Source organism: Macrosteles quadrilineatus, unplaced genomic scaffold (assembly GCF_028750875.1).
Source record: "Macrosteles quadrilineatus isolate MER2022 unplaced genomic scaffold, UCM_ALF_1.0 Scaffold_8__2_contigs__length_117827958, whole genome shotgun sequence".
Classification (NCBI taxonomy): domain Eukaryota; kingdom Metazoa; phylum Arthropoda; class Insecta; order Hemiptera; family Cicadellidae; genus Macrosteles; species Macrosteles quadrilineatus.
The window spans coordinates 107963078-107990145 of record NW_026542601.1 but is presented as its reverse complement, the minus strand read 5'-3'; the positions used below and the strand labels follow the sequence as shown (position 1 = coordinate 107990145).

At 31.3% G+C, this 27068-nt stretch overlaps 1 protein-coding gene across 2 annotated transcripts in view; it reads left to right on the top strand.

Moving 5' to 3' along the window:
- Nucleotides 1-3034: 3034 nt before the first annotated feature.
- LOC128999813 (sex peptide receptor-like) overlaps nucleotides 3035-27068 on the top strand; it is a 125698-nt gene continuing 101664 nt past the window's right edge. For both annotated transcript variants that reach the window (XM_054426498.1, XM_054426497.1), the window contains exon 1: nucleotides 3035-3097. The gene's annotated coding sequence lies outside the window, so the exon portion shown is untranslated. The remainder of the gene's footprint in view (nucleotides 3098-27068) is intronic.

The window sequence follows — 27068 nt, the reverse complement described above, 5'->3', positions numbered from 1 at the left end:
AAACTAAACTTCACCTTTGTACTTTACCAGTCACCCCTTGCTTTGCTGGATACGTTCCATGCACGTCCGTTGACTATGTGAACGTGCAAGTGCAAGATTAAGGGCCGCAAACCCCTTAACTATTTTAAGCTCAAACAAGCTCAAAACTTCAATATATTTTATGAAAAATATTCCAATATTATGTTACAATATGAGCATTTGAAATGGCAACCTTCCTTGACAGAATTCAGATTAGATCAGAAGTTAGACACAGGAAATCACAATCTGAAAGTTAAATTACAAATGATAAAGTTATGATTGAACTAGGAAAGTTGGGTGAAAAATTACTAGATACTTCTTTATCGACAGTTAGACTAAACTGAGGTCTTTTGATTTGTGCTTTCGTTTATCTCAAGTCATATGCAGCATTTCCACGAATATGTATTTAAGTTGTAAACTGGTTATTTACTGTACTTGGTTACTTAAAAAAAATTTGTGTGGGCGTCTTTCTCAGTTTAATACTTCTTTCGATTCTAAATAAACATATAAAGCTAAAATCTTACTTTTCTCTGGAACATTCCTTTTTTCCGATTTACTCATTCAATGTTTAAGATCGAGGTGTAATTTTCAAGCCTAAAATCTAGTTAAGTAATTAAACCAATGTTTCCTTTAAGGGATTCACCCTCCAAGCTCTCAATTACTTTCTAGAGGTATCTACAATATTTATTGTATGGAAACGTAAATTTTAACTTTATATCATAAATCGTATATCTAAAATTATCAAGTAAATCTAGCAGTGTCCGCTTTTTAAAATCAACCATAAATCAGACTTTTTACGAGTTGCGTGACCAAATGTTATATTTAGAGAGACCAGCTTCACATGTAACGCTCTTTAACCTATTACGATGCAAAACACGCCTGTTCAAAGAAATCCATTTATGGAAATATGTTGCTTCCAGTCAAGTTTATACTGATTTCTTTCCAAATTGCATTTCATACCATAAAGAAAATAAGTGGACTAAAAACTGATTTCTCTTTCTGTTTCAAAAGGATACCTTATGAATTTTAATTTCAACAATGCTGTAAACTACACAATTACAATTCCTCTCAAATAAGTGTCGTGAACATCTAAGTTCAGCTATAAAAATCTCTTCTATCTAATTAGCCAGGTCTCAAATAATCAATGATAAAATATAAACTAAAATGCAAACAAAGCAATGTTAATTTCTCAAATGTTGATATCCATGATGATACTCTAATCCTACGTATACTCAACAATATATTTTAATGTTTTCTAGGTTGTTATTGCTTTATCCAAAAATTAACCGTTTAAAAAAATTGTTTTTTTTTAGACATACTCCATTTTGAAGGTGCAAAATTGAAGAAAATACTACGGTTCTTCAAAGCTGCAAATAATTACCGATGCAATATGAAAATAACAAAATTAAAAAATAATGTTGCTACATTATCGTAATGGTTTTAGCTTACATTCTTAGCCGAGTAAAATTTCACACTCTTATCGAAATGTAAACCAATATATTGACCAAATGTTAACATTGTGATTGTTTATCGTTATAAAAGCCAATCAATAAATTTGATGCAGCCAATTAAATACTGTGATGCCCCGAGCCTAAGCCTAATGCAAATTGTTGATTGTGAATATACAAATATGTTGACTGGTTTCAATATTTTTGTCTGCGTTTAATTCGAGGTTCAGTAGTTAGTATCCGCTCGGTACAAATATATAAACCAATATTGGACAGAAACCAATTATATTTTTTATATTGTGCAAATATAAAATCTCATCCCCTCTGTCAACACTAGTGAGAGAAAGTTTACTAATTTGTGATTTCATAAGTCATTTACATCTTGTATAGTTTTGTAGTGGTTGTATGAAAACGGTTCCAGCCCTGGTCTAAACTTATACATGTTAAATCACGTGTATATTTCCAATACAACTATTTTTCCTCCAATCTCTAGACCTCCTTGTGAAAAACCACTTTTGCATTTCACACCACTAACATTCAAAGTATCTTTTTCATCCTACAACACTCCTCTATCTTGTTGTTATTCACCTCATCTCTCACTACAGATGTAGAGAGAGAAATAGTCTGTAGCCATGTACTCTAACCTTGCCTCGATGATCCAGTTTAAACACCTGCACCATTGTTGTGACACGCGTAACAGTGTGACACACACACACACGCACACACACGCACACGTCGCAGCGTCGTCTCCATTGACCTGATAGTTGGCTAGTGCGCAAGACACGACCGCTCCGGGCCATCCGCCTGCTGCAGGGAGAATTTCCCCTTGCGGGGAAATTTAGGCGTGGTAGGATGGATATTCTCTGTATTAACGGTGTGGTAGGGAATTTTTCTCACAACGACCAATTAGAAAACCTTTGTAAATGTAATTTGTGATTCTAACATTTTTTAAAGTGAATTTTATGTATAAACAGTAAAGGTAATTATCACTGTTGGCGAAAAAATGATGCATTTATTATGTTGTAAATTAGTGTGGGTACAAGTTGACCTCATATCCTTGTTGATCGTATATATTGGCAAAGTCTTATGAGGTCTTAAGTTGAAAAAAAAATATTAACAAGAATCCCTGGCATGATTTTAATGGTAAAGTCTTTATCGTATCGTACCAACAATATTTTGTACAGAACTTTGACGGTGTCCAAAAATCCTCTAAAATGTATTGATTAAGTATGTTGTAAGTAAATAATCATGACAAATTAAATTCAAATTAGGCATAAATTACAATACACGTTGTTTAATTTACGTAACAATAAAAGCGGACACGGTTTGTATAATGAAATAATAGTTATAACCTTTATTATTAGCTTTTAATAAAGCATAACATCACACAATTGTTTTGAAAAGATATAATTTAGAACAAACTAGAGTCAACACGCTTTCTTATACGCAAATACGAATGCAACAATATTATCTGTTTCCGCTCGAAATTCCCCCACTTGGGGGAAATTCGTCTCGACGCGGGAAATGTGGGAGGCAGCGGCGTGGTTCTGGTTTTGGTTCAGTCGGTGCGAGGGACTAGTGCAGTGCGGTGTTGTGTGACTCTTCTAACATTGTCCGTCTCGCTCACACAGGTAAGCAGTAACCACAACCGGTTTTACCAACCGCACAATGCCATCAGCTGATTTCCCCGCCCTAGTTACCCAGCTGATCGGCGCGCTCATCTCGGTGTCAAGTTTCAGCTGTGTAGACCTAAAATCGATCCATCAAACCCCCATCTGGAGATAGGGCTGAGTGGTCTTGTCAGTAGATAACGAATCGTAAACACTTAGTGGAAATGATGTTGGGTGAATTGTTCAAATGTACTATAGGCTACTATTTTTGGGAAGGACACGTTATTATTAACAATAATTATTTCATACCTAACGTAAGTAACGTAGAATTGTCTTCAATATCGCGAGTTTATAGCAAAGATACAAATATTATCACGTTAATGGTTAGAAAATATGCTTTAAACAATCTGAATATGATTATAAGTAAGAACTTTTTAATTGCGGTGCATTAATTACTCTGGAAACGCTTGAGTGCTTTTTGACGCAGTCTAAATCACTCTCTTTTTCAGTTTAAACTGTTTAAGCATTAAGTAAGTTAAAAAATACATAGGCATCATGGAGGCTAAAATAGAACTGAATGATTCATATGTGACTGTGAACGAAGAAATGTGATAAGAATGATCGTTGATAACTGTGACTGAATTTGATATGATATGCGGTATCACATTAAAAGTTATTTAAAATGCAAATTATGGATTTGAAGAAGGTAAAGGTACTTGCTGTATAGTTATATTCATATGTACTCTATAAACATAAATTATATGTTTTGACGTTTACTTGGTTATCATGAATGAAAAAAAAACGTCCAAAATAAAAATAAAATGTATATGTTTCGATTTAGAAGTAGATTTATTGGAGTTACTTGGCAATTGTTGATATTTATGAAACACGTTACAAACATGGTAAGATAGCAATACAAAGTAATACTGTGTATGGATATGTTAAAGCGTAAACGATTTCGTTCATGGAAATTCTTCACTAATATCTTCAACACGATATTGTTATACCTATAGTAACAATTGAATCAAAGGTATAGCTAAAATGCAATCTAAAAAGGATGCAATGTTACTAGTAAACGTGAAATGAAAAAAACGCATGACTGCAGAACAACTTACATGCATTATTTTGGGCATTACAACCTTACATATATACTTTTTAGTACCCCAAAGTAAACTTTGAGTATTAAGTTGAAATCTTCGTTTTGGACAATTAACAGTAAAAAATGAAAACGTTAATCGTATTGAAAAGACAATTTAGACAAATATCATAAAGAATTTCAGTAAATTTTGGTAAGTCGGGCAGTAATTGAGAGATTTAAACTTGGTGACGATTCAAATAAGTCTAAATACCTTATCTTCAGCTCTAATTTAGTCTCGGGCGACTATTTTCAACTGTTTATTTTTTTGGCTTCTTGACGTCTCAAGTAAAATTATTTTAACACATTATTATCGTCAATACACAACAATACAACAATACAATACCGTAAGTTAACAAAATGAATACACGCTGTCGGCAATAATACGCACGACTCCACTTACCTCCAACCAATTATATTGATTCCTAAAAAAAGAAGAAAAAAAACCTACTGTAAATCTATAAAAGCCTCCATAGTCAAACGTATTTAGATGCGTAATTTTCCATCATTTCTAAGAAATTAAAACAGTTTAGTAGGCCTAAAATGTTAACGAACAGAATTTCGCTTGTCTTATTCATCGATGTATAATAAGGTCTTACTACGATTGAGAACAGATGTGCTGAGTATGACGTAACATGTATAAACATGATTGTAATACCAAGAGTGGCAACTGGCAGCTCTACATAAGGCTAGATGTAGACGTCATTAACGAAGTGTAACTTTATTTTTTTATCTTGCAGCATTTATATTTAGGAACTTCATACACAACGTATTACTAAATGGTGGACCATTCCACTCATCGAATCTACGTAAACATAGTCATACCTAAAGCTGTCACTAAGTTCATCATAAGACACTAAACTTTTAATCACTATTAATTAAATACTTGTAAACATTTTGAAACTACTGAACGCAGTACTTGTTGGACGAAATTAACAGCTATCTCAAGTATTTACAGCAAATTATACTTTTTTATGTAAAAAAACTAATTTTTTATATATTTAATCAATATTTAAAACAACTGTAAATTGCATTAAATTTAGATTGCATTAAATAAAACCTAGCATTAAATTTTAATCCTAGGTTTTTATTTTGTTTGTTGCAAAAAGACGATAACTAGTTACTATACTATTATCTAAATTGTGAACAACAACGTTATAGGTTTTCTTATTTGATTAATTTTCATATTGGAGTCTTAATTCAACTAGGCGAAAGACTATACATAAGCGAGATTTTACACATCCAGGTTTTTGTATTAAATTAAAACGTAATAAAAATTTGCTATGCAATTAAATTGCGGAATCGCAGACTTATATTTCATTGAAAAAACCCCATTTAAGTGGAGTATGGTTGCTTTTGAATTTAAAATAAATATCTAAGCAATTGATATTTAAACACGTTACAGGCATGTTTATTTTTAAGATATCGAAGACTGATATACCAATTACGTCAAAATTATAAAGCAGATGAATTTCATTTTGCTGTTAAAGATACGATAACTAGTTAGGAACCAATATTACCATAATCAGCTGAACAATACAATACACGAAAGTAAAACTATGTAAATTGATTACACTAATTTGTCTTTATTTGTAGAATCAATAGCTAACGCCCTTATAAATCAACTAACAAAACAAAAAAGTAGCATTGTAATTCTGTTAAGATGCGTTGTAACTTTATTTTATTTATATAAAAAAATAGAATTTTAAATTTTTTTTAGGCCATACTTATGTGGAATCATCAATTATTGTAGAAGCAATCATTTGTTAAATATCTATCATCAATCAAAGATTTAGCTTACAGTAAAATATAGTAAAACGATGATAAAAATAATATTAAGGGAAATTGCGTGAAAATTAGATTGATGGGTCTCATATAAATCGAGGATTAAGGGATTATCCTTGTGATGAATTGGTTTTATTTCCATGCACAAATTTTCCAATGAAGTATATCTTTCGAATTACTGATCCCAAAAACACCCAATTAGACAAATCTTAATAGTTTTAATTTCTTAACTGACAACTAACTAAACTACAAAATTATAATGTCAAAAAGTATGTTCATTTGTACAAGCTAATGCACAACAACAAGACTAATGCACAGACAACTTTTGTAGAAGTTGTTGAAGTTGTTTATATAAAGAAGATTTTGAACAAGAATCTATACTTAAAATACATTACCCGATGACATAAAAGATACCATGATAATGAAAAGATTTTTTACCCTGATGTATGCTAAAGTATTTATCATATACTTTAGTTTGCATCCCATTATGTTATCCCACTAAGTTTGCAAAAATATTATCATAACCCCTTCCACCACAGACTATATAGAGTAAAAGGGGCCAGACGATGACGGGGCTCTACGCATTGTCCGGATAGCTGTCTGGGTTTAATCTATAGTCTTTGCTTCCAATCTACCTTACCAATCTTAATGTTTTTCTACAGTATAAAATTTAACTAAAAAAAATTGTAAAATGGAAAATGCTATTTATTTTAAGCTGTTTAAAGGAGGAGTTGTATTGAATGTATTTGAAACCCCTTTCAAAGTTGTTACATAATTATGAATTGGACCGTTTTACCAATTTTAAACAGAATATGACTGAATAATTAAGTCAGTGTGAAAATCGTTTAAAAGAAATCCTTACGTTTAAACATTAGCTATTTGGCTTTATAATATAAACTTATGATACTGTAAGTTTTACCATAGTCTTAAGGTGCCTATAATGAAAAAAAAGTATAACGAACAAAAGATAAATCTAGATAATTTTAAGGTATATTAGAGCTTGAAATTCAAACCTAAATCCCTAACTACTCTGTATTTTAAGCCGTGTAAAATCAAAGCATTAAATTTAATCAGACTAATGCGTCCTGCCTTTGCAGTGATTTAACAAAAATGTTCTTAACTCTCCGTAATTAAATTGCACCGTCGATGTTGGTAGGCTTGTGTACCAATTAACACACTAATTTCGTAACGTATATAATGAGCAGTATTTTAAAACTAGCACATTGTTTCTCTTTACCACCATTAAGGTAATTTGTAATTTTATCACATTTAAAAGCAAAATGTACATCTTAGGAATATACAAATTGCATTTTGATTAGAGAAAACTACATGTTTTTGTTTCATATTGAAACTATATTATCTATAGTTAAGTTACTGTTCAATTTATTTGTATTTTTTTGGTACGGAAACATCTTATCGTTATTTTTAATAAGGTGCATGTAAAACGTACTCTTCTTTAGTGGAAAAATACTGATTCGATCAATTTGAATATTATTGACGTTAAAGTGAATCTTTTCGATGTAACTTCAACCCTTACAACACACGTTTTTATATGTTTTATCTATATCAGTTTCTCACTCATACGAGAAATATTATATTTTAATTTATTCATGAAACACTTGCAACAGCACTTACGCACAGCAGTACGACAACTTTAACGTTTTGTGATTAGAGACGAAACAAATTTAACATATTGAAACATATTTTTCAAATAAACAAATTATGTAGAGTTATTCTAATATGTTTTATATCCTCCAAAGGCTTCAGTAGTTGTAAAAAAATAAAAATGTATGATAATTAGATCAAAAATAGCTACATTATTATATTTGTATTTTTACACTCACCCTTTAATCACTTGAGTCTATACCAGTGCCATTTTCTTTAGATCTGCTGTATGAAAAGTCACAAATCCATCATTTAATCCTAGATAGAACTTTTTGATTGTATCGCATAGTTTGGTAACATTCTTTTTATTAAGTTCAAGGAAGGGTTTAGAATTTTCTAAGGCAACCTACCTAATACATCATTTAATCCTAGGTAGAACTTTTTGATTGTATCGCTTAGTTTAGTAGCATTCTTTTTATTAAGTTCAAGGAAGGGTTTAGAATTTTCTAAGGCAACCTACGGTACATGTGCGTACGGTGTATAAGCGGCGCTGATGCATGATTAAAAGTACTGTAACTTATTAAATAACTTATTAGACACACTTACTTAAGAATATACTTATCTTCAATACCCTCTTTACGTTTGAAGACAGTGAATTGACATATAAACATCCAAATTTCCACAGTTATAACATTAGTAAGATAAAAATGTTACAAACTACTTTCCATTAAGAAAATAATGCTAATCGTTACGTTTGACCTAACAACCTAGAGTTTAGAGAGTATTTATTTTTTAGATAAGAAACCCAACGATACTCATGTGTTTGAAGGCATAAACATGATATCCAATCACTTGACATTATATTGGTCCTGTTCCAAGTATGTGGAAGAAGGGTGTCGCTAAGATAAAACGGAAAATTGAAAACAATAAAGTTTAATACATGAGCCAGTAACGTAATCGCCCTGAAGCGCCCAGTTAAGGGACTTATGGCTATGAACCTTTTATGTCAAAGTAAAAGACGGTAAAAAGACCATAACATTTCATAGCCTGTACAGCCGATGTTTCTAAAACGTTGTTAGGATTGTAAATAGGAAATGATCGGGATTTATGGTTAAGTTATTATACGAAACGACGCTATGTTTATGTGTATTTGTTGATGTTTATTGGTCCTTGGGCTTGAAATGTATTAAGCTAGTTGGTTCGAAACGGATAATTGGTTTTGAATACAATCCTAAATATAGCAAGGATATGGTTTATCGGTTACTATGGAAATGTTACTCATATGATAAAGTCCTACTTGCGATTGAAAATTGCATACTTTACCACGAAAGATTGCTATTTTACAATGGTTTCTCTAATACTGATGGATGCAAAACCTTTTTACTGTACTTGTTAGGAAAATCAAATCCAGCCAACTTTTCGTAACCACCATATGTTAAAGGTTGGGCAATATTAGTTTTTTGTCAAGTTTACTTACCTTAATTACGCTATGTTAAGATCGAACAGGACGAAGCTCTCGCCTTAAAAAAACTAATTTAAACAGAATACCACAATAGCTACGTTTAGGTTGGTAATAATAGGATTAGGTAGGTACATGAGAATATATTTACTCATTAATCTGTTGGGTAAAATCATTTCAAACAAGAAAATAAAAACATGACCTGACGTGACTTCTTAGCTTGCATTTGACCATACTTCTTCTTAATACGTGTTAACCATTATGCAAAATTAAAAATTCTACTCAAGATGCCACTTAGTGATACAAGTAATTTCTACCACAAACTTAAGAATGACTATACGTTGTAAACATTCACTAATTTTTCTACTTGTACATACTGATCACAAGAATGGATAAGAAATTGTACTCGTATCAAATGTTGACTTATTTACATAATTCATGTTTTAAAATCGGTTTTACTTAAGTATTTTCAACATTCGATAATTTTAAAATTTGCAAAGTTAAATTACATTACGAATAAGGTTGTAAGAAACCTTATTTAACCTTTTGACGTGAGTTTAGTGGATCATTACGTATACTCATACATCACATGTCCTTAACTGCTATGCCAAGGCACTTAAGTGGCTAAACAACGGGTTAGTTTGATGCACTTGATGCATCTGCTCGAGCTGGGGCTTCTGATGCTAACGACCTCAGATTCAATTAAGCTAAGCTTTGTTGAGCGTGTAATTAGTGGCTCCCCTCATATTAGAGACGTGGAAACATAAATGAGAAATATATGGTTACGTGTATATAATTAATGTTGCATAAGAAACTTGAAATTAATTAAATCCGAGCATTATACGTTTAATATTGTGTTCGTTATTGTCGGTTGCATTAGAGGGTTTTCAAAAATAATAATTATGAAAAAAACAACAACAACAACACAGTCATCCTGCAGAATAAACGATTTTCAATTTACCAAACTTGATAAAAATGCCCACAAATTCAAACTACTACAGTTAACCTATACTCCATGAGAAGTGGAATTTTTAAAGTGTTTGAAGTCGTCGTCGTATCCATGAAGCCTATAACCAACGTACGATTTAATTTGTTTTTAGGCGAAAAAAATATAAATAGTTTGGAAAGAAGCTGCAAAATATTATACATTGATTGAAAAATTGGGAATACCAAATTTATATTCAATAAAAACCCCTTTCTTAGTCCCATTGATGGTGCACGAACTTGCTTAAATAAACGCAAGTATACATGTTTGTACCAAATTTCATCATAATCAGATGATAATTGTTCAAGTTGTTGTGCTAACGGACACATATTGCTAAATATAGATAAAGAATATGTATATGAAATAGAACAGATGTTTATTTGTTTCTGGAGGCATCAAAACAAAAAGGAAAAAGGTCCACGGTCCACTTTTTACAACAAAACCAGCAGTTATAGCTTATTCCCTAGATTTGAAATTCAATAAAATGTTGTATACAAATCCACATTATGTTGAGAGTTCAACTCTATCTCTCATCACCTACCGATTTCCGGAACTAAAATTTGAAATGACGCCGTACACACTTCACAAGCTGGTAGGCTATTTTTGAACTTTTACTACATCGTTGGGCAATAAATACTGCGCTTAGGTGTTGGAAACTGTAAATTTTAGTGAGATAAACATAACTGTGGTTGTATACTAACAGGAGTAACAAGTCGTAAATAATTGTAAAAATACCCCTGCATACCGAACCACAAGCTACAAGTCAAGAATATTGCCCGAGAAAATGATGTAAAAGCATTTGGTAATGACGTAAAGTGATTTCTGAAACACTTAGGAGAACATTTTGCAATTCTTAAGTGTTAAACAAACGTTTTTTTATTTCTCAAGCAACTTTCGTTTTGTGAATGTTTGTAAAAGATATTTCCGCTGTAATACTTATCATTAAATATATCAAAATGGCAAATTCACAGTTTATCGAAAATATACATCTTTGTACTGAACAAGGCTTAAAAAATACATTCGAAATTAACTGTTACTAAATTTAGTTTTATAACTTAACATAGTGCAATAAAAACACTTAGCGTAGGAAAAGTAAATTGTTGCCTAAATTAAATTTAGCTTTAATTTAAGTATGTTGAAATAAAACCTATTTCATAATGGTTAGCATCTCGAGTTTTTGGGTTCAATAGGTAAAAAATGTCTCTTCTTGAGTGAGTAATCCTATTTCCCAGGAGTTTTAATCAAAAGTAGCAATATATGCGGTATAATTTAAATATCAGAGGACTATTTCATTCTAATGTATCTAGTTCTATAACGATTCATTAGATAGCAGATTTGGTTGGTTGCATAATAAACTCATCTACATATACTAGCAATCTACATCTATGAGATAGACTACACATAGCCTAGTATGCAAATGCGCAAATGCACCATCTCAAAATCTTAATGACTGGTGATAATCGAATCGAACGTGCGAAAACATCTTTCTTTACGAGAAATCACAACGTACAATCTACATTCTTTTTCCTAATTTATGGAATAAGGAGTTTGTAAAATCTAATAAAACATTAAGTATGATAGAAATAAAGGTACTTCAAGATTAAAGTTTTTTTTTCATTTCAATAGGAAAAAAAATTGTACACTTTTTCTATGTCCCACCTTTCACATCCTACAACGCTCATTCAAGCCCGAAACTGTTTGATATATTACTTAGGCTGGTCCTAGAGGGTTGCGGCTCCCATAGATAAAATCCATTGGTTGGTGAGATTCGAACCCGGGACCACGGGCTCCGAAGCCTCACACTCTACCACTAGACCAACTCGCCTCCCATTTTCATACTGTTGAAACTGAATTGTACAGTAATAATTAATTAAATATTACCTAGTTAGGGAAGTTTATACCTCCACACCCTGCAGTTTAATGGCGTACGATGGTTATTTACAGAAACATTATTCACAAATAAGTGGCTCTAAATATAAATTTAAAATTTTACCATCGAGTAGACATGTTTTCACAGGAATATGCTAAGGCATCGAACATAATGTCTAAAAAACGTAAAATATTGTTAGGTGTCTTATTAGGTTTTTTTTGTGTAGGTATATGAAAAAGTAAAAGTAAAAAGACAATTTTATTGAACTAACTTAAAAAACTATTCAAATATACATTTTAATCAACAAAATAAATGTTAAACGTGGCTCAAAACTTACGTTCTGGTACTTTTGGGTAGGCATATTGATTTAAATATTTCAAAGTTCATCAACGCACAATGCCATTCATTTATCATTCTGCCGTGGGCCACTTTTCAATCAGAATCAAATGTACCAAACACAACAAATGATAGAATTGCCTTTTATCGAAGGAAGCATTTTCCCAAATCGGACTCACTTAGTGTCTATTGTACTCACTAAATTGCTTGTTCCTGTTAGATTACTCTTTTGAAACGTACATGTAGCCTTGCTTTGTCCGTTAACCGAAGCATGTAGCTTTATATTGATCACAGGAGCTTTAACTAAAAACCTTACATATCCTTGTAAACCAGCTGATAAAATTTATATAATTTTCTTGGTTATGATTTTACAGATTTTTTATGTATAGGGCCTATTCTATTTTGTAATCCAAAAGTTATTGAGTATCGGTATACTTAGGTACTATCGGTACTATATTTCGGTACTATCGGTATTCTATACATGGCTATAGGTGATCAACCCATTCATTACATGTGATACAATTTAAAAAGATACTTCCATTTTAAACAATTTGGCACAGTTATAAAAATTACATTATTACATCGATTGTCAAATAAAGTTAGTTATTGAAGAATGGCATAGGCTTAAAAGTATTTATCTTGTATTTACCAAATTGAAATTAGATTTAAGCGATCTTTCACTTATGAACATAATTTATCTTTAATAGTGCCTAAGCGTGCAATAACTTCACATTTAAATAAGATATCTATCTATCTATATATCTATCTATATATATAATACGTGAAGCCGTTTTTTGTTAACGCAACTCCTCCCTTATTTGTGGACCAATTTCAGCGTTTAAGGTGTCAAAAGATTCGTTTCAATATGTAGTTTTGCAATAAGGATTTAAATTTTTTAAATTCCTACTCTTAAGGGCGTGAGACCCTCTCAAAGGTCGGGTTTTTCTGTATATATTATTACAGAAAATAAAAATAGTTCATGAAAACTATTTTGAAGAAAATAAAACAAATCTGGACAGCATTAAATCTCAATTCCGTAACAAATAGGTTATACGACACACTCTTACTTAGCTCATTTATGAACCATCGATTGTGCCTACGGAATACATTACAAAATAACATGATCAACAGCTAAACTACGAGGCGTAAATTCAGCGCATAATCCACTTAGCCATTTTACAAACTTATAAGAGGCTAAAGAGTTTACAGAGAGGCATGGCAATATAAACAGTCGAAATGATGATGGATGAGCTCTCAAAAATCAATCTCCCAGCAATACTCCAACTTGTTCAGTTGTTCAACTCCGCCCGTAATGATCTGCTTCGGTTATTCAATCGTTATATTTTGACCATGGAAAAGATTATGTCATCGTTACGTCAACGTCCATTGATTTGTTTGACACATCTAGTCAGAACTAAATTGGCTCATAGTTAGTTTTTAACAGTTCCACCAAAGCACGAGAAGTGAAAAATGTAGTTTTAACCCAATTCTGAATGGTAGAGTTTTTTCGTGGCTAATTTTGCAATAACATCGTAAAAAGTTTAATCAGCTAAAAATATTTGTTTGCTTCAAAATGGAATGAGTAGAGACGTGTTTAAGATCATTCAGACAAGACTGTTTGCGTTTGAATTACTTTGAAAAACTTTTTGAGCAGTTTAAAGTGACGAATATTGTGAAATTTAATTAGTCATTATTTAGAAAATGTTATATAGATAGATATGAAAATCCATAGCTGTTAAATTTACTTTAAGTATAATTTCCTGAACAAAATAAACGATTAATTATAAATAATAATTTTGTAAATATATTTTAGTGACTGTTATACCTTTGAAAGTAGTGGTAAAATCGTTTTTAAAATGTTTGCTAAACTTAATATTTATACATTGAAAAAAAGAATAAAAATGCTTAGTGATGAATAAATAATCAAGGTTTTGCTTTGTTTGTAATTAATCCCGTTATACTTTATGAAAAAAATACATATATCCATTAACTTGTAGTATTTTATTATTGCTTTCGTACAACATACTGAATTTAGTATCATCAGAAGAGGAAACAATTATTTTTTTTAGACATTTCATTGTAACGGATCTATTAAATTCGAAACAGTTTTTGACAACAACGTGGAATTAATTGCATCCCTTACTAATGACAGCACGGACTGAGCTAATGAAAAAGTTGTTTATATATGACCCCAGCGGTTCTCATTGTCTAAACGAGATTTTGAAAGAGTAATTTTTCACTGTCTGAGCCCAGACTTGGGTCAGTTGAGTTATTGTACAGCAGCTAACAGATGGCTTTGGCTTCACTTTCTGACGTGATTCAAAACATCTAAAACAATTTAAATGTACATTATAAACTGTTAAATTGTTTCAAGGCTTGAGGATTTATTGCTATTTGTAGTTATAATAATTTAATTTTAGATTGTTTCATCAAGGACTTTATAGGACTTTATCTCGATAAGATTGATAACCATACAACTAAGAGGTATTTGTAAAATTCCTTGCATGTCTAAATACATTTTGATAAAAATAAATTAAAGACCTTGTACAAATCGAACTCTCAGAAACGAGTAAGGATGAGAGCAATGCTAATCTTTACAAATAACTTAATAATATGTAGCTCACTAAATGAAGATAAACTCTGTTTTATATACTAAAAATAGCACTTTAAGAAAATAACAATTATTCTTGATTCTGTCTCAAAAGTTAATACACGTAGCCATTTTACGGACACGAATACGAATTGATATGATTGAATTGATTGATTGAATATGAATTGATGCGCCTTGATAAAATTTTCTTGAAATTCTTTTAAAAAGTTATAGTTCCAAAAATCATTAACCTAAAGTGTTGCCGTACCTTTTTGTAGTAGGCTATTTAAAACCTGCAAATATGCATAAAAAACGAGTAACAAATATAACCAAGTAATTGTTTACAATTTTCACTATTTATATTTTCCCAATTGCTAAACAAGAATTGCTAAATGCTTATTTCAAACATTTATACAGTTGATCTAAACAAATTAAATCAAATATTTTGCACAACTATGTGGTGGGTTTATTTATTCTTAAGCTTTTTTGTAGATTATTTTTTCTAAAAAGATGTCATTGATTATGGAAATAAAGAAAGATTCTGTAGCTGTAAGTAATTAAAATTATGTTATTTATATTGTAATGTAAACAGAAAGACAATTACGATGTAGGTAATACTTTTTGTGTACATTTGTTGGCTTTTTGTTTATAAATTTGAAGTACTCAACAAGTGTTTGGAGGTGGTATAGTACATCTTCCCGTTGTGAAACATGGGTACAGCAGCTAGTTATAATTAAAATGTACCTAGTGCAAGCTATTAGTTACATAAGCTAGTCAGTTTATTATCCGTTATACACGAGTTGTTGGCTTGGTCTGTGTAGCATAACAGACTAAAAATCCAAGATACACATGTAGTGGGTTGTGTCCCAGTGCTGTTAGAAATATTATTGGTACGGCTCGGTTTGTTACTGTGCCAGCTCACCCCCAGATTGACTCGATAATTTACAAGAGCAGGCTTATGCTTGTGAAAATGTGAAAAAGATTTCGACACTGTAAAATAATTGGGTATATAACAATTATCTTGTTACTATTCGGTATTCAGTTCATTCTGCCAATAGTATTCAGTATTCCGCCCAAAACCGAATACCAGTACTTAGTTTTAATTAGGGATGTAAGGGAACGTTTTAAACACTGGTTTTGTGACTGCAGTATAAAGTCGACCAGTTGTTGAATATCATTTATTGATTAATAGATAAATTGATTAGTTGTACCAGGCATATGGAAGAAAATATTGTTCTTATTTAATTTCCATGGCCTAGCAATATAATCGGTTATTGTTCTCTGTTCAGAGAGGCCACACATAACAGGTTATTGTTCTCTGTTCCACCGGTTAACCGTAACGAGGGAACTTCTTGTTTTGTTCCGAAGGGTTCCATTGTTCGGGAAGCAACAACCGTAAATTGGTTGAAACTAAGTTTTGGAACTGATTTAATCTATCCTTCATATTTCTATTTGAATAATTATAGTTATATTGATTTAAAACAAATCTCTAGTTCCAGTTATCTAGTTATCTGTAGTTATCAGTAGTTATATGTAGTTTTCTAGTTATCAGTGTTTGTTTTATATGCATTTATTTTATTTAATACGTTTTAGAGATTTTAACAACATGCAAAAAAAATCAAATTTTACAAAAAAACTACATTAAAGGTTTCTTTTACAATTGGGATGGTATTTCCCTTACTTTTGTATAATATTGATTCTGCATTTAATATGATTTATCGTTTAGTATGCGTTATTTTTAGACAAATTACCTTACCCTGTTCCTTATACCACTCTTACACTACATTTGTGGTGACCTAATAAAAATAATTTTTTCTAATAATCATTTCTAATTCCAATGATGTATTGAGTTTTTTACTGGAATTTAGCTTTTATCTTTGATCATAGTAAGTAGAATATGACGTAAACATACTTCTAACGTTCATGTTTTTGCTATTTTACTCCCCCAACGTTTTAGACTTAATATCAAATTTCATGAAGTCATAGCTAAATGTGATTCGTGGCAATTTTAGAAGATTTAGACGCCCAAGCAATAACAGGGTAAAGTGAATCCTAACCTGCGCACAACGAACAATCTATGGAGAATTTCAAACAATTAGGATAATATTAATAGTTTAATATAGTTTGTAATAGTTGGTAATAAAGTTTTAATAATAATTAATAATAGTAATCATGAGTAGTGACAAATGTTATTAAAATGTTTTATAATTTGACATAACTGAGTTTTATGAAATCTACAAGAACATGCAGTACAGCTTAAATTATGATTAACTTTTAAATTATTAGATTCTGGCTCAATCAGTTTTCCAAATATTGCTTTTTCCCTTTTGAGATGTTACATATTGAGTTGAGATGGTGATATTAAGATTACTCATTAATTTCTAACACATGTCCGAATTTACACTTTATAACATTAACTACTATTCTTTTTTAAAGTACTGATCCCATGCAGATGTATGAAGTAAGAGAAAAATATATCCATCTTAAATTCTGCGTTCATTTTATAATGTATATAAATTCTTTGCAATAACATTGCCAAAGGTTTAACGTAAAGAATAGGAGAAATAGTTTCCAGTCTCTTGGTTTCAAAATAAAACAATTCAGGTAGAAATGTTCCGTTCATCGACCAACGACAAGGCTGGATAACAACTCAGGGAATTCTTCACATTCCTGTTCCGAATTCAGGAACTTTCTTACATTCCTGAGACTTCTATGGGATATTGGGATAGTTAACACTTCTTCCACACAAAAGAGTTGTATTGATTGACATTTCAAAGGATTGAGAGTTGGTAAATGACACTGGCGTAGATATAAAAAATTAGAACCACATTATTAAAAATTAAAATGCTTGGAAGTACCTAGCTTATATCAATGTTTTAAACTTTATTATACACTAAATTATGAAACTATGAAAACCCATTGTATACATATGGGTACAGTGTAATACAATGTATAACGAAATGTTGGCTAAATTCTTATTTTTACCCTCCACCAGTTCTCTTTTATCAAATGATAATTTTCCACGGATGATTTAAGTAAGCAAACTTCGAGTTCTGGGATGTTTAACTGTCTTCTTTGTTCTCTAGACACCAGAGTAAACTTAGCTAGTTAAACAATTCACGAACTGTATTGTTGAATTGCGGCTATTTCACTTATTTAAGTGGTTAAAGTAAAAGTGGTAATTTTTATATGAATGTTTCCAAAGCAGTAAAAATACTACTATTTACTGTCGCTTTTGTTTGTGTTGGACTTTCTGCTCATAATAGTATCATAATTAAACCTACCACACGCGTATATATTTAAGTGTCATAATTGGTTTAAATATAATACTGAAATGTCACATACTTTAGCTCTGATAGTAGCAGAAAAGTTGATTTCGCATTTTATGTCTTTACATACCTATGTATTTATCAAGTTCTTAATTGAATGATAAAAATTACTAAAATATAACAATTTTAAAAGTAAAATGAGGCTAAGCTAACGTCGCACTTCATTTTTCCTTATGCTAGGCTACAACTAAATTTCATAATATTTAAGTTATTATTATGAACTAAGTTTCGATCTTTTTCAAACTCGGTGTCGTTTGAAGGGGAATGTTAAATGCAAAAAAAAAATTTGCTTGACTTTTTTTTTGCAATTTTCAGCTATTTAAAATATAAAATTGCTACTATTTTGAATTGAACCCAGTTAATGTATATTTATATAACATGGACCTCTACATAAACATACAAATATACATGCCAAGTTTCTTAAAGACCGGTTGGAACAATTCAAAGGCAAGAATGTTAAAGCAAAAATACAAAATTTTAGATATGTGGTCAACAAAACAAATTTAGGAAAAATGTATTTTATTTCGATCCACACAACCATTTCCCGTATTTTGGCTGTTTACTTACGGAACACCCTGTTTAGATTTCTATGGGGATTCATAGAAATCTAAACAGGGTGTGGGTATAACGGTCACACAATTCAGAAACGTTGAGAGATTTCGAATCACAATAAGTGCAATCACTATGACAACGTTCTTCACAGTGGCCAAGAGTCCAGGCTATGAAGCAACCTCCAAAATACTTTAAACCTGAATATTTTAAACCGTACCTGTTTCGGTTTGTGTTATACGCTTAAAAATATAGTTATAAAAGTAACTGAGTTTGAGTTTTTCTACTTTTCGTATATCTCTGAAATAAAGGTCCCAAGTAAAAAAAATGTTATCCCAATATATTTACCCCATCTGCTATCGGGTTTTTACACATGATTTTTTTATAACTAGATAATGTAAAATAAACCATACCATGGGGCTGAAAAAAGATATTTTTTATTTCTGCTCACCAATACATTAATATTACTTTTACTTCTACCTTACAAAAACATAAAATTTAAGCCATTAAGTTGTGCCATTGTCTGTTGAACTATCATCCATTTAGGTAGTGTTAAATGAAATTAGATAACTAAAGCTCGGATGTTCCTCATTATAACGGTAATAATTATCTTTAATCAGAAAATCACTATAGTACTTATTTGTCAACAGATTAGGCATTCGATTGTCTGAGAAGAATGAATGATTTATTCCCGTTGTATAAGAATAACCTCATATGTATTCGACACTCGATATCGACAAGTTGCTATCGGTAAAACCCAATCGAAATGAATCTCGTTTTGAACTGCGGCCAACGTTCGTTGGCAAAAGGACAGCTCCTGTTACACATAACTACTTGTGGGTTCATTTAGATATTTATGTTACTCTTTCAAATGTCGATCAATATCCAATTCTTAGGGTATTTAAGTGCATTGTTCACATTGGACCGTATAATTTTAAGAGAATTAAAATAATACATTCAATGGAAATCGCAGTTTAAATCCAATACGATGATCAAATCCTAGTTAATTTTTCCATCAAATCCCCTAGACAAACACTATTGATATACTATTTGGAGCAAAACGGAAGGGTTTTACAATGTGTTACAAATAAAAATTATAGTACTTATAAGTACTAGTTGCATGAAATTTCGGAAATTATAAACTAACTCAACATTTTAAAATACTAAGTACTAGTTGCATGAAATTTCAGAAATTATAAACTAACTCAACATTTTAAAATACCTACACAATTAAATCTTACATTTTAAAACATCTTAAAAACCCACCGTAATGTTCATGGTAATCTTCACCAAAAACTCTGGCCCCAATAATATTTAATCCCTTGACAGCCTTTTCAAAAACACTTTGAGAGTGTGTTCCCACTGCGAGCAGAATGTGTTTTTCCCCAGTATTGCGTGAACCAATGCAACAAGATCTAAAACGCCCTGGGGGCCGGCCTAGTTCAGTAAAGACGCATTTATATGATAATGTACAGTAGGAGGAAGACAGTTCTTTCCATTTGAATACGAGTTCGACATGGAAGTTAACCATCTGTGACATCGATTTAGAACTTGAACTAGTTTGACTAACTGGAATTTCTATCTTAGGCATTTACTAGTATATAATATTGTGGCTAAACTTTCATTGGTTAACTTGTTTATTATCCTACATTCACATTCTAGGATGCTATATTCGAACTATTGACACATTACTTTTAGCTAGTCCTAGATGGTAGCAGCATTAGTCCTATTAAAATCTGTTTGTAATTGGCAGGATTTGAACCCGGGACCTCAGGGTATAAGTCCCATGCTTTCAGACCAGACCAGTCTGCCCCCCTTTGGCCCCGCTTAATTGTTAGTTGTAGATAAATACTATAGTTTACAATGGTGTTTGTTCACATAATACAAAGGAAGTCAGTATTTTTAAAATTCTGGAGAATTATATTCATAGTACGTCCACTGAATAAAATAAATAAAGTAATTGTCACCATAAATAATATTTGTCAAGTTTGGTAAGGATTGATGGTTTAAAATATCAAAAATTTGTTTTAGAATTTTGATTGTGATACGAGATTTTTGAAACGTAAACATATTCAATTTAAACATTGTAGTTTTATTTTTTTCCACGCAGTTTAGCCTATATTTCTACAAACTTAGAGCGTTGGAAGTCAGGGACGTAGAGTCCTAGGTTGATTTTAATATACACCTGATTTTACAGACAAGTTTTGAGTAAAGTTTTATGTGAATTGAATGTTTATATCTTTATTTGATCATTGTTATATAAAACCTACCGTGTACCTAAATCAATTCAAATTCGATCTAAAAAAGTTGGCAAGCTTTTTATAGCAACGAAAAGTAGCATATTATAACTGCATAATATATCTCTTAAGATGAGTATATTATAATTCTTTGCAAAAGTAAATCTGTGAATAATACACATTTGATCAAATAAACTCCGTACCACACTGTAAACAACAGAAACGACATGAATTTGATATATTAGTGATTAACACAACATCAAGCAAGTAGATAATGGAATTTCCCTTAAAAATTTTAAATTATATCTTTTTTTTTGAATTTTGCTAACACGAGATGCAAATACTTTTATCATGAAATAGTTCAATCGCATATCAACATTTACATTTAAAGAATACAATAATATTGTATTTTAAACTACTGGTTATGATTTTCGAATTTGAATTTTGGGAGTCAATTCTATTGTGACGATTGTGAAGTACTGTACTATGAAATGTTCAAATCTGAACCTATATCCTTGAATCTTTGTTAGTGTCAAAGAATGTAATTTGACGAATAGTTCAACAAAGAAATATCGAAAATCGCGAAAAATCTATATAATTACAGAACACGTATAGCAGTGACGTACAGTTTTCCTGTGAATTCATATAAACCAAAACTCGGATTAGTGTATGACAGACACACGTGTAACAGAACTCAGAATGAACACATGAACACCTTCTATGCTATTGAGAGAGTTTGAATGCAGAAAGCTCGTCGACGTGTAATGCTGTGAATTTGAGGCAGGAATCCCAACAATTCGTTGTTGTAACTCTTGTTTCCCACCACGAGAGGAAATAAATGTAACATGTGTTCAAAATATTTCCATCTGAAATCCCTTTTATATATTTGGTATATTTTTATTTCAAGCCGGAATATATACAAGATTCAAAACCTATGTAACTCCCATAACATTTAGTGAATTTACATACCTAACCAATTTATATTTACTGGGTCAGCAGAATTAGTTACTATTTTAAAGTATTCGTTTACTATTTAAACGGTATTTTAACTCGATGTCAATTAATACTGACGAAAAATTGCTGAATGGATTGTTAAATTTGTACTTTAAAAACAGACAGGCGATCAAGTCCGTAAGTACATTTAGCTTGTATCTACTAAGGTGACACATTTGAAGAAACTAAAATATATAATTAAGGTAGGAAATTCGAAAATAATATAACATAAAAACAAATAAAATTACATATCATGCATTCTTTTTTTAGTTTTTTTAGAGGTTGGCAGCCTCCCTCTTTTAACCTTGCAGTTGTCCGTCCACATAGACTAACTTAAGGCTGTAGAATAGCACCATTGACTATATATACCTATACCTGTAGGTATGTATAGTCAATGATAGCACTTACAACGTGCGGGGAACGTATCCAGCAAAGCAAGGGGTGAGCCGGAACAGTACAAAGGTGATCTTTACTGATAAAATGCTTGAGGCAGCGACCAGGATCCGAACCCACGACATCGCTGCCTTGGGTCCGAAGAGGTCACCAACCTCTAAAAAAAAGCAAAGGCCGTGACTCTACCAACTGATCCACCGACTTACCCCTGTTATTTCACTAGGTTCATCAGAGTTTTAAAAATAAAACTAAAGAGGGTTGTTTAAACAGACAGCATTTGATTATCTCGGACTTATATTTTGGTCTGTTGAAAATAGAGACCAAAATGTAGCCTTTAGTGGCAACTGGGGCGGAAACTAGGTTATGCATTCTGTGGTGATGTGATGTATTGATGATGATTAAGTGAAATATGTAAGTTGCTTGTCTGTGGTGCTAGGGCCTGGAGGATCCTAGCATGTCGCAATTAAGAACGTGCTATCCTCTACTACCATCTTAAAATGACAATTTAATTGGAAACGTTGTTGGGGAACCAGAGGGCAGAAATCTTTATCCAGACCAGCCAAGCCAGCTTTGATTACTTATAATTTAACTTGAAAACAGAACTATAGCTAACCATCCAAACTAAACTGCTAAATAGTGTAAAATTTTAGATGATGATAAAATAGGTCTATTGCGTTCCCTAACTCCTTATTGAACAAATTTGGACTTCTAAGGCATTTCCTGAATGATTTAATACTAAAATTTTCAACGCGGTGACTATTGCATGTCTAGTCTAGGAATGATTACCTCGTTAATCTTAACACTTAATATTTAAGGACTTATCCTGATTTAACGAGGGCATGGTGATATGAGAAAATGGAGATTGGCAGCTAATCCAACGACAGGTGGCGAGAAACAAGACGGAGGAAATCTCGATTAAGTAGCTCCTTGACCGTTTCTCGGAAAACGGCAAGCGGCAGACCGAATGAGGCGCGCTGATTGGAAAGGCCAGCGATTTCGTTGTGTGGCACTATATAAAATAGTGGGGCTAAGCGTCACAAAAACAACCAGTCCAAATCGAAAGTGGACTCTCTATAGGTTACTCATGAAAAATTACTTCAAATTTTTAACATTTCAAAGGCATTTTGAATTTAGTATTTAATTAAGATATTTGTTTGCAAATCAAACTTCCATTTACATTTAAAGCAAACATTGTTTTAAGTTTGTCATCACACTTAATTTTACATTAAGACCTATTACTTCTTTCTCCCTATTCTTACAATACCTCCTTTTGATGTGATTAAAACAATACATTTAATTTAACATACTCGATGCATTTTGTTCTAGAGGATTCAAAATGTTGCTACACAAACTTAATTACAGCAAAGAATATATTTGGGCAGATATCCCAACCAAAAATTGTAATTTAACTTGAATACCCTAAAACTCTTGTTTTTAGATCTGTAAAAGTAAAGTTGATCAGAAAGATATAAAGTTAAAGGGAAAGGCAGCACCGTATAACGGATGTGGCTTCGTTGGCATTGAACGATGATTCTTTGGAACCTCTCAGATGTATAAGTTTTTGATACACGTGCTCAGAAACATCTCTACTTTGATATCAGAGTTGATTTGAAATTATAAGTTCTTTGCTGCGTGTTCTTTTCTGACGAAAGATAAACTAACGTCGGTTTCATTTATGATTTTAAATATATCATAAATGAAGGTAAATTTTACCTTGTATTAATGAACGTCAAAATGTGTTTTTTGCTAAAATGTTATGATAGATTGGTCCAAAATTAATACTCTTATTTTTTCACTAATTTGCAGATATTAAGTAGTGGACTGACGCAACTCAGAGTATTTTTAGGTATTTCGTTATATTGATTTTGAGGCGTATCAGTACTTAACACAATTTAAAGCTTGATATCATAACACATTTTTTATTATTATTATATTAAATTTTGGTAAAATCTAAGCTAATCAATCGTGAATTGAGTTTAACAAACTATAAGTAACATTTAAAATGACAATCAAACTATTTATGTTTAACCTTTATGTAGAACGCAAAAAAGTAGGCGTACTTTTGGACTCCCGCTTCCAAAATAGCATTCTTTGAAAAATATCTTCAAAAAATCAAAACGCTATGAACTAAAAAGACAATGTATAACATTTTACAATGCCAACAGATCTAAAACGTACCCAAACAGTTAACTAAAACTCCTAACTAACAATAAATATACAATTTTAACATAAATCTTTATTTTCCATCCTAGTTACGAGAATACAAATCATATTGGATTACATTTTTCAGCTTATTACGCCCCTACCTACTAAGATTCGACAACAAAGGTAATATAGTTAATCATGCTTTCCCTCCAAACAAAAACATAAAAAAATCAATCAAATGTTTACTACCTCTTAACATAAAAATCATATTTAATATAAACACAAAATCCGTTAAAGATAAAGAAAAAATAACCAACTGTAACTAGAACTAAGTAAAACAAAACAGAGCAAATATGAAAGTTCCAAATTCAATCAATACATCTCGGTAGCAGGGTGAACGCCCCACGCTTGGCTCAGAGCCAGAAACTGACAACTTATACTGGACATTATCACCAGATTAGCCGACTGTCAAAAGTGCTCTGATCTTAGCAATTTTATCGCCTAGCCAACCCCATTATGCGGACCCGAATAATCTTAAGCGCTTTTCCTGTTTATTATTACAAACGGGAATTTAATAGTAGGTTAGACGATTTGTGAGTTTGTTTCAGGGGAAGTTTGAAGTCGATAGGGGTTGAACATAGGTTTCAGGATTGATGAACAGATTGATTTAAAAGACTTTTATTTCATTGTCATTACTATTTACAAAATTATTGTATGGTTTCAATGCAGTTGAGTCATGTACATATCTTAAGAACGAGCTAGTTTGTGAATGTGAAAGGGCGTTCAAAACACAATGTTTGAAATTATTGCAAGAATCATATTTTAGTGCGAGTCTTTTTAAAATTTGTTTATATAAATGCACTTTGCCCCCTATGAGTTCATTCCTCGTAATGATGGGCTTATTTTGTTTACAAGATTATCGAGCCAAATTTCATCACGGCGAATCAACTGAGTTTTCACGGCGTTTTGCAACCTAATAGCTTTCATACCGTCCTCAGGTGAGAAAATGGAAAAAAATAGATTCGATTTAAAAATACATTTTTAGACTCATATATTTTTCTATTAAATATATAGAACTATAAAAGAGTGGTTGTAAACAAAAAAATATTTTTTCACAACTTATCCACAATTTCAAAAATTCTCATACGTAAACTCCAAAGCTGAATTTAACTGAATACTTGAGTGAATTCACTCTTTCACAGTGTTTGAAACAATAATCCTAGATTTAATGGGGTTCTTTCATCTCTGGTCCAAAGGAAACTCTGATGCGTTAAATTAGTTTTTTTCTGGACCGCTTTTATCATTTCGAGTATATGTAAATCCAAAAACTTTCGGGACAACCTTTAAAGCTTTCTATAGTAATAAAGAATCATTATTCATTGTTTGTAGTGTTTGTATTCAGTGATATTAAATTGATTAATATGTCAAAACTATGGTTTTGATAAAATGTTACATATTTTAGATAATCGACTAAAATACTTATCATGTAATTATCTATATTATGAACTTTGGTATAAAACATTTGTCCACGTATAGTTTAAGACATTGCCAAACCTTGCTATGTGAATGGTAACAGATGAGTAAAAAAATATTAAAATAAAAAAAAAGAAAACGATTATTGTGCCCTATGTATTATTTCTTAAATACGCTCTTTAAATTGATAAAATATGTTTTCATAAAATATAAAAGCAGTTTGAAAAAACATCTGTATTGAATAATTACAAATATAAAACGGTTTAGAAAGAAAATATTATACCATTCAATACTGAATATTTAAGCAGTTTGCAAATAAATAAAAGCTATCTTTTATTTCCATATTGATTGAGACAGGAAACAAACAAACTTTACAAGAAAATACGTTCATCGACAAGAGAAAAAGAGTTTGATAAAACGCTGTTGAAATCCGAGATACTTTCTATCAAATATAGTTTATCGTCGCAATTCTTATTCTCCCTTATTATCCTTGTTTATGATATTGCCAATTTCCAATGCCTTTAAGATTGATGTTTCTCTTGATTTTACCTTTGTTTTTCTTTTTCAATCTTCTGTCAATAATGACAACTAATTCTGAAAAATAATTTAATTGGACTGTTATCGAATGTTTGCCAATTATTACAAAGAGTAGTTTCTTTGGCTTAATACTCTTCAGCTACAGCACAGTAAGGTTTGATTTATATCATATTCTGTTTTGAATATTTTGTAATATTACAGTATTTGTTTTTGATTTTTCTTTTCTGGTATTTCGTATTATTCAATGGGACAATAGATTTTATTTCTTTTTAATCAAGTTTTTAAATACAATCATATCGTCATACTTTCGTATCTCTGTTAGGATTTTGTTGGATCAAGATCTTAGTAATCAGTAGTTTATTTACCCAACATAATATACATAAATGAACGTTTGTATTGTACCTATTAAATAGGTACATTTTAAATATGAACGGAGCTGTACAATTTGACCCAAGTTGTCTTTTTTTAAATAATTGTATGATGAACAATGACTAAAGAATTTAACTTAGTATTTTGCCTCCATATTGTTATCAAGGTTTTGTGAACTGTACTCACATATAGTCACATTGAG